Genomic DNA, 10841 nt, shown 5'->3' with positions numbered 1-10841 from the left:
ATTATATATGTAAGGAAGCTCTGGGCTGGAGAGATGGCTTAGCGGTTAAGGGGTTTGCCTGCAAAGCCAAAGGACCCAGGTTCAATTCCCCAGGACTCACGTCAGCCAGATGCATAAAGGGGTGCACGCATCTGGAGTTTGTTTGCAGTGGCTAGAGGCCCTGACGTGCCCATTCCCCCCACTGTTCCCTCTGTTCTCTCTCTCTCTCTCTCTCTCTCTTCGGTGGCAGGTTAAGGCTGCTGAGGCATCCAGCCTTGTGGTCCAAGAGGGGACTGTATTCCTTGATGCTCAGGCATGTGAATAGCTATTGTTGGGTTGTTTAGCTTGTGTGCTATGTTAATCCAAGAAATCCCTTTGATAATACATAATCACTATATTAGTTCTGTTCCCCTACAAAACATTGACTAATACACATGCCTATAAAGAAACCACCATACAATGAAGCCGCCTAATTTGTACAATTAATATATGAAAGAAAGAGGAGGCAGAAGGGGAAGGAAGGAGGGAAGGAAAGGGCAGAAGCCACTACCCCAATATTCAATAGTGTGTTTCAGACTAGTCACCACCATGCTAAGGATCCCTTCTGGACGTGGGGTCAACACGGGAGCTGACAGGGAGGGACAAGTCCCATGGGGTGCTCCCTAGTGGTGAGCACAGAACGGAACCACCTTATAGTCTCTCGGAATCAAGTGGGCCCTAGGATCCCAGACATGCCACGGTAACATACCTACCTGGAACCCAAGAGACAAATCTCACTCAGTTTTCTTTTTGATGTGGGGAAGGAAGTGTGTTGATGTCTTGCTAGATGCCAGATGTTCCTGAAAATATCTCCTCTTCAAACCCACCTGAGCGTGCTCATTTTCATAGCTCATGGCATTGACTATGTGACCAGCACTCAAGAGAGAAATCCTTACAGATAATAAACAAGGCCGTCTCTGTAGTGCTGCAGCCGAAGTCAGAGGTGCTTTTTACTCACCAAGAACTATGCACAAATCAAATGTAGTCTTTAAATCGACCATCCAAGATGTAGAAAAGGCCACAGGGAAACATCACATGGTCACCAACAGTCCACCCAAATTTCCCCCCGGCTTCCCAAGACTACAACTTTAGAGCAATAATTGTCCCCCTCCAAGGACCTCTGGTAGATGAATCTTACAAGCCCATGTCTCTTGCCAATTAATATAAGCATGTTATTGCCATCGACTTACCTTCCTCCTCCACTTGGCACACACAGCCTTCTTTCTTTCGTTAGCAAAGAATTCCTGAATAGAAACATCTTTGCTGTGACCTTACAAAACTCGAGTGTGCTGGCTGTTAGGACCCAGTCTCACAGCGACTGTCCCCAGATTTGGGGTGTCCTACTTCCTGTTCTGTTGTTTGAAGATGGTCTACCGTCCTTCAAAGCTGATTAATCTCGGGGGCCTGGAGCGAAGGCCATAAGGGCGTGTAGTATTCAGGCACCAAGAAAACTTCAATGCACGGTCTATTTGCAGTGCTGAAAATTAGAACACCTTCCTCCTCTTTTGATTTGACAACCTATTTTTCTGCTACAATTTAGTTCTTCCTACTCAAGCAAGTTGAGTTAATTTCTGCTCTGAGAAGAGCCAGAAGAGAAGGGGCTGGGGCACAGCTGTGGATGGAGATGGGCCCGGGGAGGTCAAAGTGCAATGGTGAAAAGACCAGGTAAGAAGGGAAGATCCGGGCTGGAGAGATGGCTTAGCGGTTAAGCGCTTGCCTGTGAAGCCTAAGGACCCCGGTTCAAGGCTCGGTTCCCCAGGTCCCACGTTAGCCAGATGCACAAGGGGGCACACGCATCTGGAGTTCGTTTGCAGAGGCTGGAAGCCCTGGCGCGCCCATTCTCTCTCTCTCCCTCTATCTGTCTTTCTCTCTGTGTCTGTCGCTCTCAAATAAATAAATTAAAAAAATTTTTTTAAAAAAAAAAGAAGGGAAGATCCAACAGAGGCTCAGGGAGAGGGAGACAGAAGTTTCTCTTCCTTCCAAAGCCAGTGCCTAGGCAGAGTAGCTTCCCAGTTCTCTGAACTAAATTGCACTAAAATGTACAATTGCATGCACAGGTTTTTACTTATTTATTTAACTCCTCACAAAGCCTAAGCACCCTGCCGCCTAACTTACACAGGACACTTCTGAGGCCACCAGAGTGTCCCAGGCCGTACATTCACATGGTCATGGTTTGGAAAATTCTGGAAAAAAAAAAAAAAGAATTTTATCCCAGTCGGTTATAGTCAGTTAGTACTGCGATCTTTTCCCACTATGACCTCCCTCCCTTTACTGGTATCAAACAGCCTTGGATGTCTTTTTGAGATTTCACAAAGAGGAAGTTATTTGGGGATACATTCAGTTTAGACTTGATGAGATATATTTATTTTCTATGCTAAATATCCCAAGATAAACAGTGGATTTCTGGACTATGCCTATATCATGAGCAATATCCCTAAGGAGATGGCAAGTGTTTGGGTTTTGAAGGCACAATGCGTATGGGTTTGAAACTCATGTCTGAGATCTGTAGACTTCAGCTGACTGTATAAGAACATCAGAGGATACATACCAGGGAGAAGCCCAGTGAGTGTAAGGAGGGAGGGAAGAGCTTTAGTCAGTACGTAGCACTTCACACAGAGAGGAGACCTGGAAACATAAGGAGTATTGTGAAGCCTTCAACACCAGCTCAATTAAAAAAAATTTTGGGGGGGGGGTATTTTTATTTATTTCTTTGAGAGTGACAGTCAGAGAGAGAAAGAGGCAGAGAGAGAGAGAGAGAGAGAGAGAGAGAGAGAGAGAGAGAATGGGCACGCCAGGGCCTCCATCCGCTGCAAACGAACTCCAGATGCATGTGCCCCCTTGTGCATCTGGCTAACATGGGTCCTGGGGAATCGAGCCTCGAACTAGGGTCCTTAGGCTTCACAGGCAAGCGCTTAACTACTAAGGCATCTCTCCAGCCCTCCAGCTCAATTTTTAAAATTGATTTTTATTTATGTATTTATTTATGTATTTATTTATTCATTAGAGACAGAGAGAGGGGGAGAGAGACAAGGAGAGAGTGTGAGACTGCAAGCGAACTCTAGATGCATGTGCCACCATGTGCATCTGGCTTATGTGGGATCTGGAGACTCGAACCTGGGTCCTTAGGCTGCGCAGGCATGCACCTTACCTGCTAAGCCATCTCTCCAGGCCTCCGTGTTAATGAACATATAGAACATATAGAACCCACACTGGGAAAAACTCCAACTTGTCACTCTGGGGAACCCTTCTGCAGCAAGTCTGTCCCAACATCAGAGAGACAGAGAGAGAGAGAGAGAGAGAGAGAGAGAGAGAGAGAGAGAGAGAGAGAGAGACATCAGAGAGGAAAGGCTCCTCTTAAGTTGATGCTTTTGTTACAGTGGAAATGCTAGGAATAATCCAGTGACAATGTTGGTGATAGACTTTGCTCCACTCACCTTCCAGGGATCTTTGGAGGGCAAGCTGTATGATGCTCTGCCGTCAGGAGGCCTGCTCAGCAGAAGTTGGCTCCCACTGGCAAGCTCCTGGAAGGCAGTCTCCCTAAACTGTAGTCCCCAGTGAACAGTCCCAATATTACCTTCTGCACAAACTACTAGTATAACTAAGACAGAATCATTCAAACTGTTTCATTGTTTCAATGTATATAAACAATGAAACCGCACTATAGTCAATGTCACTGAATTCGGCATAAACTTATACATCAAAAATATCTTTCAAGCCAGGCATGGTGGTGGGTGGTGCACTCCTTGAATCCCAGCACTTGGGGTGCAGAGGTAGGAAGATCACCATGAGTATGAGGCCAGCCTGAGACTACATAGTGGATTCCAGGTTAGCCTGTGCTAGAGCGAGACCCTACCTCAAAAAAAAAACATATGCATACCACACACATACACACACACACACACACACACACACACACACATCTTTCAGAGTCTGGAGAGATGGCTTAGTGGTTAAGGCACTTGCCTGCAAAGCCTAAGAACCCAGGTTCAATTCCCCAGGACCCATGTAAAACCAGAAGTACAAAATGGCACGTTTCTGGAGTTTATTTGCAGTGGCTAGAGAGGCCCTACCATGCCCATTCTCTCCCTCTTTCACACTATCTATCTGTCTATCTATCTATCTACCTCTTTCTCTCTCTCAAATAAAAATAAATATTCGAGAGAGAGAAAGAGGCAGATAGAGAATTGGCATGCCAGGGCCTCCAGCTCCTGCAAATGAGCTCCAGATGCATGCGCCACCTGGTGCATCTGGCTTACATGGATACTGGGGAATTGAACCTAGATCCTTAGGCTTCACAGGCAAGTGCCTTAACTACTAAGTCATCTCACCAGCCCAAAAAGTAAAATACTTTAAAAAATATCTTGCAGCGATATAGTCAGAATCGTCACCATTGAGCCCCTTACTGGGTGCCAACCATTGGATAGCATCATTATTTTCCTTTTACAGAGGAGGTTAAGGAACTGACCCAAGGTAACATGTTGAACAAAGAAGCTAGAATGAGTTTGATTCTGGAGACAGCTCCACATCTACTAGACAATGTTATGGACATGTGAGATAAATATAGACATTTTCTAGCACTAGCTAGACAGAGCCATAGCCCAAGACATGATAGTTAGAGGCTGTGGCACAGCCTACCCACTGTGTGTCTCCCCGAGCTTGCCTCTGTTGACTGGCTCAAGAACTGGGCGGCAGGATGCAAAATGTTCTCTATTCCTTTCCCCAGGAGCTTCTTTCCTCTAAAAAGACTTTTCATGCGTATTGTGTATGTGTGCTCATGTGTGCGTGTGTGCATGTGTGCGTGCGTGTGCGTGTGTGTGTGTGTGTGTGTGTGTGTGTGTGTGTGTGTGTGTACAGAAGCCAAAGGTTAATGTCAAGAACTTTCCCCTATTGCTTGTCTTCCTTACTTATTGAGACAGGGGCTTTTGCCAGCTTGCTCTGGGGACCTGCCTCTCTCTGCCCCCATGTACTGGGATTCCAGGCATGCACCACCACCACACCTAGCCCTAACGTGGGTCCGAGCTTCTAAACTTATATGCCTGGGAAGCACTTTGCCAACTGAGCCATCTCTCTTGCCCCCAAGTGATGCCTTTGCATGATTAAAAATGGTGGCTTAAAACTTAAATTATCTTCCCGGGCGTGGTGGCGCACTTGGGAGGCAGAGGTAGGAGGATAATGTGAGTTCAAGGCCACCCTGAGACTACATAGTGAATTCCAGGTCAGCCTGGGCTAGAGTGAGACCCTACGTCCAAAAACCAAAAAAAAAAAAAAAAACAAAAAACTTAAATTATCTTTATTACTAGCCAGTCTATACTATTTTTGGAATTAACATATAAAATGATACCATTAAATTATCTTTTCAATATTTATTTATTTGAGAGAGAGAGAGACAATGGACACGCTGGGGCCTCCTGCCACTGCAAATTATTGCCAGATATATGTGCCACTTTGTGCATCTGCCATTACATGGGTACTGGGGAATCAAACTCAGATCCTTAGGCTTTGCAGGTAAGCACTTTACCTGTTGAGCCATATCCCCACCCCTATATTATCTTAATACAGATATTGAAGGGCTGGAGAGATGTTCTGAGGTTAAGTCACTTGCCTGCAAATCCTGACGACCTGTGTTCAGCTCTCCAATACCCACACAAAGCCAGATGCAAAAAGTGACACATGTACCTGAAGTTCGCTTGCAGTGGCTAGAGGCCCTGACATGCACATTCTGTCTCTTTCTCTCTCTTCTGTCTCTCTCTTTTGCAAATAAGTAAAAATATTTCAAAAATAAAGCTATTATGATTCTCTAGGTGTTTTGAAGTTTTATTATAAATTATTTGTGTGCATGTATCACCAAAAACTTAACATTTTATTTAGACCGGCAATGATCTCTCCTGACAAGTGACATTCCCTCAGTCAGCTTGTGCCATCTCGTCTTCTCATTGCCATCCCATAATCATGCAAACTGTCGGGTCACAGTGTGTTCACTCAGCACTATACACAACACGTGTCGAGTTGCAGGGTGTGTCGTCTCCTCCATTCATCAGTTCTCTAGGTTTGGAACCTTTAAACTCTCTTTGGGTTCTTTCTAAGGCAGACAAGGGTGTGAGCTTCAATGCCTCTATAGTGTGAATATGAAACAATCTTACTAAATAGCTTGCCTCAACCAGGGCAATAAGTGAATCTTCTGAAGTTAAGATACCACAGACTGTGCTTTTCAGCCAACCAATAACGCTCCATGCTGACCCATATACTGTCCTGCGTTTTAAAAACTATGCACATGGAATTGTTAAATAGTTACATTCAGGCTTTAAAGCCTGCATTCATTTTTAATTTTTTCAAATAGTTTCCATATCTTCATAATGTTCTTCTGGGGGGGCGGGGGGTTGTTTCATGGTCTCTTTAGACTCCCTGCCACACTGTATTGTTCAGTGAACTAGGGCATTAAATGGTTGACTAGCACTGGGAGAAATGCTAAAGCAAGCATCTTTAAACTCTTCTTTTCTCTTGGATTATTTCATTATTGAATTCTCTCAATAGGCCAGGGAGATTAGTTGTATTGTTTTTGTTGTTGTTGTTTTATATTTACAAATATTTCATCTATAGGACGAAAAAGTTTGTCCTTCCATCTGAAATATAATGCTACCCCAACTTCACTAAATCTTTACAAATGTGTATTAGCAGTAACTTCATGTTTTAAATTTTTTCGTTACTTGAGACAGAGAGAGAGAGAGAGAGAGAGAGAGAGAGAATGGGCACACCAGGGCCTCCTGCCACTGCAAATGAACTCCAGAGTCATGCACCACTTTGTGCATCTGGCTTTACGTGAGTTCTGGAGAATTGAACCTGGGCCATAAGGCTTTGCAAACAAGTACCTTCAACTGCTGTGCTATCTCTCCAGTCCAATAACTCCATTTAAAAAGTTTTTATTTATTTATTTATTTATTTGAGAAAGAGGCAGATATGGAGAGAGAATGGGTACGTCAGGGCCTCCAGCCACTGCAAATGAACTCTAGATGCATGCGCCCCCTTGTGCATCTGGCTAACGTGGGGCCTGGGGAACTGAGCCTTGAACCGGGGTCCTTAGGCTTCACAGACAAGCGCTTAACCGCTAAGCCATCTCTCCAGCCCAACTCCGTTTTTTTCAACATTGTCAATTTGTGAACTTTTTTTTTTTCCTGATTTCAAAAACATGCTTACTAGCTCAAGTTGTCCACAAGAGCTGTGAAAAGAGCCTCAACGCTAACATTCCATTTGCACCAAGCACAGAGTTATGCTAGGGACTTGTTTTGCATAAAGAATGAATATTCATAAGGAGATTCTGATGCCATCCACAATGGGAAGAGCATGGATTAGAAAGGCTATTGCCGTGGTTTTAATGTAAAGGGGCTCCCATGGGTTCCTGTGTTTGTGAGTCTACCTCTCAAAGCTCAGCTGGTGAAAACTTTGAGAGGTGGAGCCTTGCAAGAGAAGGTGTGTCACTGGGGGTGGGGGTGTCCCAGCAATCAGGAGATAACTGCTGTGGCTGTCCAGGTTTAGATTCGTGTTCTCATTCCTCCAAGTTATCATCTGGGAAATCCCATACCTTAAGTTTCTAAGCTAAGAGACTTTAATAATATGAAACTTCTCCATCCAAGTACCAGGCCCAACTCTACCTAGCTTCTGACTTCAGGCACATAGAAGATAGCATGGTCATGGACTATAATAATCTGAAGCTGTAAAGTACAGTGATGATTGAATGATTTTGATGTGTGTCACGTCTCTAGCGTGGGCACAATGTCTGCCATGTAGATCAATAACTACATGACCTCAGTCAAGTCCTGACACACAGGAGGTTTTCAACAGTGGTTTCCCTCACTTCCTGGAACTCGTAACCTAGGTAGCACAAGATCACAAAGCCGCCTAGAAGTCTTTCCTACAGAAATAATTTGCACCAGGGAGTGCAAAGGATGTTTGGCAGAAGAAGCAAGATAAAAAAAAAATACTCAGTATTGCTTAGTTCACTAGCAAGGCAGGGGACTCAAGAATGGGCCGGTCAGCAGTGGCTGAGAGCCAACTGGTCATAGCCAGGCACCAGAGAAGGATTGCTAGTGGCTTTGGGTAAGGATTTGTTTTAGGAGTGATGGAAATATCCTAAAACAAGACAATGAAGTTAAGGATACAATTTGGCATAATTTGTCAATCTACTTCACCATGTTACACATTTGTTGCAATCAGATTTGCATTGCTGGCAGAAATCACCCAGACCAAGAGCAGCTAGTGGGAAAAAAAGGGGGTGGGTAAATTGTGCCTTACAGACTCAAGGAGAAGCTCCATGATAGCAGGGAAAATGATGGCATGAGCAGAGGGTGGACATCAGCCCCTGGCCAACATCAGGTGGACAACAACAACTGGAGAATGTGTCAAACACTGGCAAGGGGACACTGGCTATAACACCCATAAGCCCGCCCCCAACAATACACCGCCTCCAGAAGGTGTTAATTCCCAAATCTCCATCAGCTGGGAACCTAGCATTCAGAACATCCAAGTTTATGGGGGACACCTGAATGAAACCACCACAAACATTAAAGGGTGTGTTGGTTTGAGATTAATTCCATCTCAGTGAAAATATGCAATAGATAACTTCTGCAGTTGAAGGCGCTTGCTTGCAAAGCGTGACAGCCTGGATTCAATTCCCCAGCACCTGTATAAAGCTAGATGCAAAAAGTAGCGCCTTCAAGAGGTCCTGATGAGTACGTGTATGCACACGCCACATGCGCATACGTGTGTGCATGCACGCCCCCCCTACACACCAATGAGTACATAACAATTGTGCAAATAAAATCTGGAATACACTATTTGCTGTGGTTCATAGTTTAAAATCTATGCCAATTATCAACTCCTTCCCCCGCCCCTTTGGTACCTGAGATCCAAGCCAGGCCTTCGCACACTCCAGGCAAGTGTTGTAGCACAGAGCTACATCCTTACTGTCTTTCCACTTTTTGTTTGAGTTGAGTTTTTTTAATGTGTATATGTGGTATGCATGGGTGTGCATGTGTGTGCAGAGGCACCTGCATGTTACGCGTGTGTGTGGAGACCAGAGGTCAACATCAGGAGTCTTCCTCCACTATTGCTCTCTGCTTAATTTTTATTTATTGTTTATGTTTATTTACTTTTTTTTTTTTCGGTTTTTCGAGGTAGGGTCTCACTCTAGCCCAGGCTGACCTGGAATTCACTATGGAGTCTCAGGGTGGCCTCGAACTCACGGCGACCCTCCTACCTCTGCCTCTCGAGTGCTGGGATTAAAGGCATGCGCCACCACGCCCGGCTTATTTACTTATTTGAGAGTGACATACACAGAGAGAAAGAAGCAGAGAGATAGAGATAGAGAGAGAGAATGGGTGCGCCAGGGCTTCCAGCCACTGCAAACGAATTCCAGATGCGTGCGCCCCCTGTGCATCTGACTAATGTGGGTCCTGGGGAATCGAGCCTTGAACTGGGATCATTAGGCTTCACAGGCGAGCGTTTAACCACTAAGCCATCTCTCTTGCCCCACTCTCCACTTTATTTAGTGAAACAGAACCTGGAGCTCACTGACTCAGCTGGTCTAGCTAGCTAGCCCAACCCAGGAGCCGATCTCCATGTCTGGAGTGGGATTACAGGTGCAAAAGACCACACCTGGCTTTCATGTGGGTGTTGGGGTCAAACTCAAGCCCTCACATTAGCACAGCAGGCACTTGACCCACTGTGGTAATTTGAAAGTATGACCCCATAGAGAGAATTGGCATGCCCGGGCCTCAGCCTCTACAATGGAACTCCAGACACTTGCGCCACCTACTGGGCATGTGAGACCTTGCACTTGCCTCACCTTTGTGTGGCTTACATGGAATCTGGAGAGTGGAACATGGGTCCTTTAAGCGCCGCAGGCAAGCACCTTAACCACTAAGCCATCTCTACAGCCCTCAGCATTTCTTTTCTTTTCTTTTTCTTTTTTTTAATTTATTTGAGAGCAGCAGACAGAGCCAGAAAGAGGCAGTAGATAGAGAATGGGTGTGCCAGAGCCTCCAGGCACTGCAAACAAACTCCAGATGCAGGAGCCACCTTGTGCATCTAGCTTAAGTGGGTCCTGGGGAATTGAGCTTCAAACCAGGATCCTAAGCTTCACAGGCAAGTGCTAAACTGCTAAGCCATCTCTCCAGTCCTCCCTCAGCATTTTTAACCAACTTGAGCCCCTCACAGGCATGTCACTGGGGGTGGATCTTAGAGCCCATCTCTAAGGCGTGCTTGGGGGTGGATCTTGAATCCAGCCTTACTGGACGTATTCAGAACAGTTTGAGCTTTGTTGGTTTGTACTTGCTGGTATTAGTATTTGCTTGCTGCTGTTTTTCTCTGCTTGGAAGTGGCTTTTTCTACCATTGATGACGTTTCCCCTGGATTTTGTAAGCCTGACATAAACCCCTTCCTCCCATAAGCTGTATCTTGTTAGATGTTTGTCCCAGCAATAAGGAGCTGACTGCAACACCTGCCCACTGCGTCATCTCCCCACTACCCCATCCATCAACTCTGAGGCGAGGCTGGGAAGCGCATCAAAGCTCTGCTATTATTCCTCTGCATGTGCTGGACCTCAGAGTTAGAAATTAGGGGTCTAGGGCTGGAAGGGTGGCTTAGCGGTTAAGGCATTTGCCTGCAAAGCCAAAGGACCTCTGTTCAATTCCCCAGGACCCATGTAAGCCAGAGGCACAAGGTGGCATGTGCATCTGGAGTTTGTTTGCAGTGGCTGGAGGCCCTGGCGTGCCCATTCTCTCTCTCTCCCCCCCACTTTCTCTGCATCTTTCTCTCTTACTCTCTCAAAT

Source organism: Jaculus jaculus, chromosome 11 (genome assembly GCF_020740685.1).
Source record: "Jaculus jaculus isolate mJacJac1 chromosome 11, mJacJac1.mat.Y.cur, whole genome shotgun sequence".
Classification (NCBI taxonomy): Eukaryota; Metazoa; Chordata; class Mammalia; order Rodentia; family Dipodidae; genus Jaculus; species Jaculus jaculus.
This window is presented reverse-complemented; position numbering follows the sequence as displayed.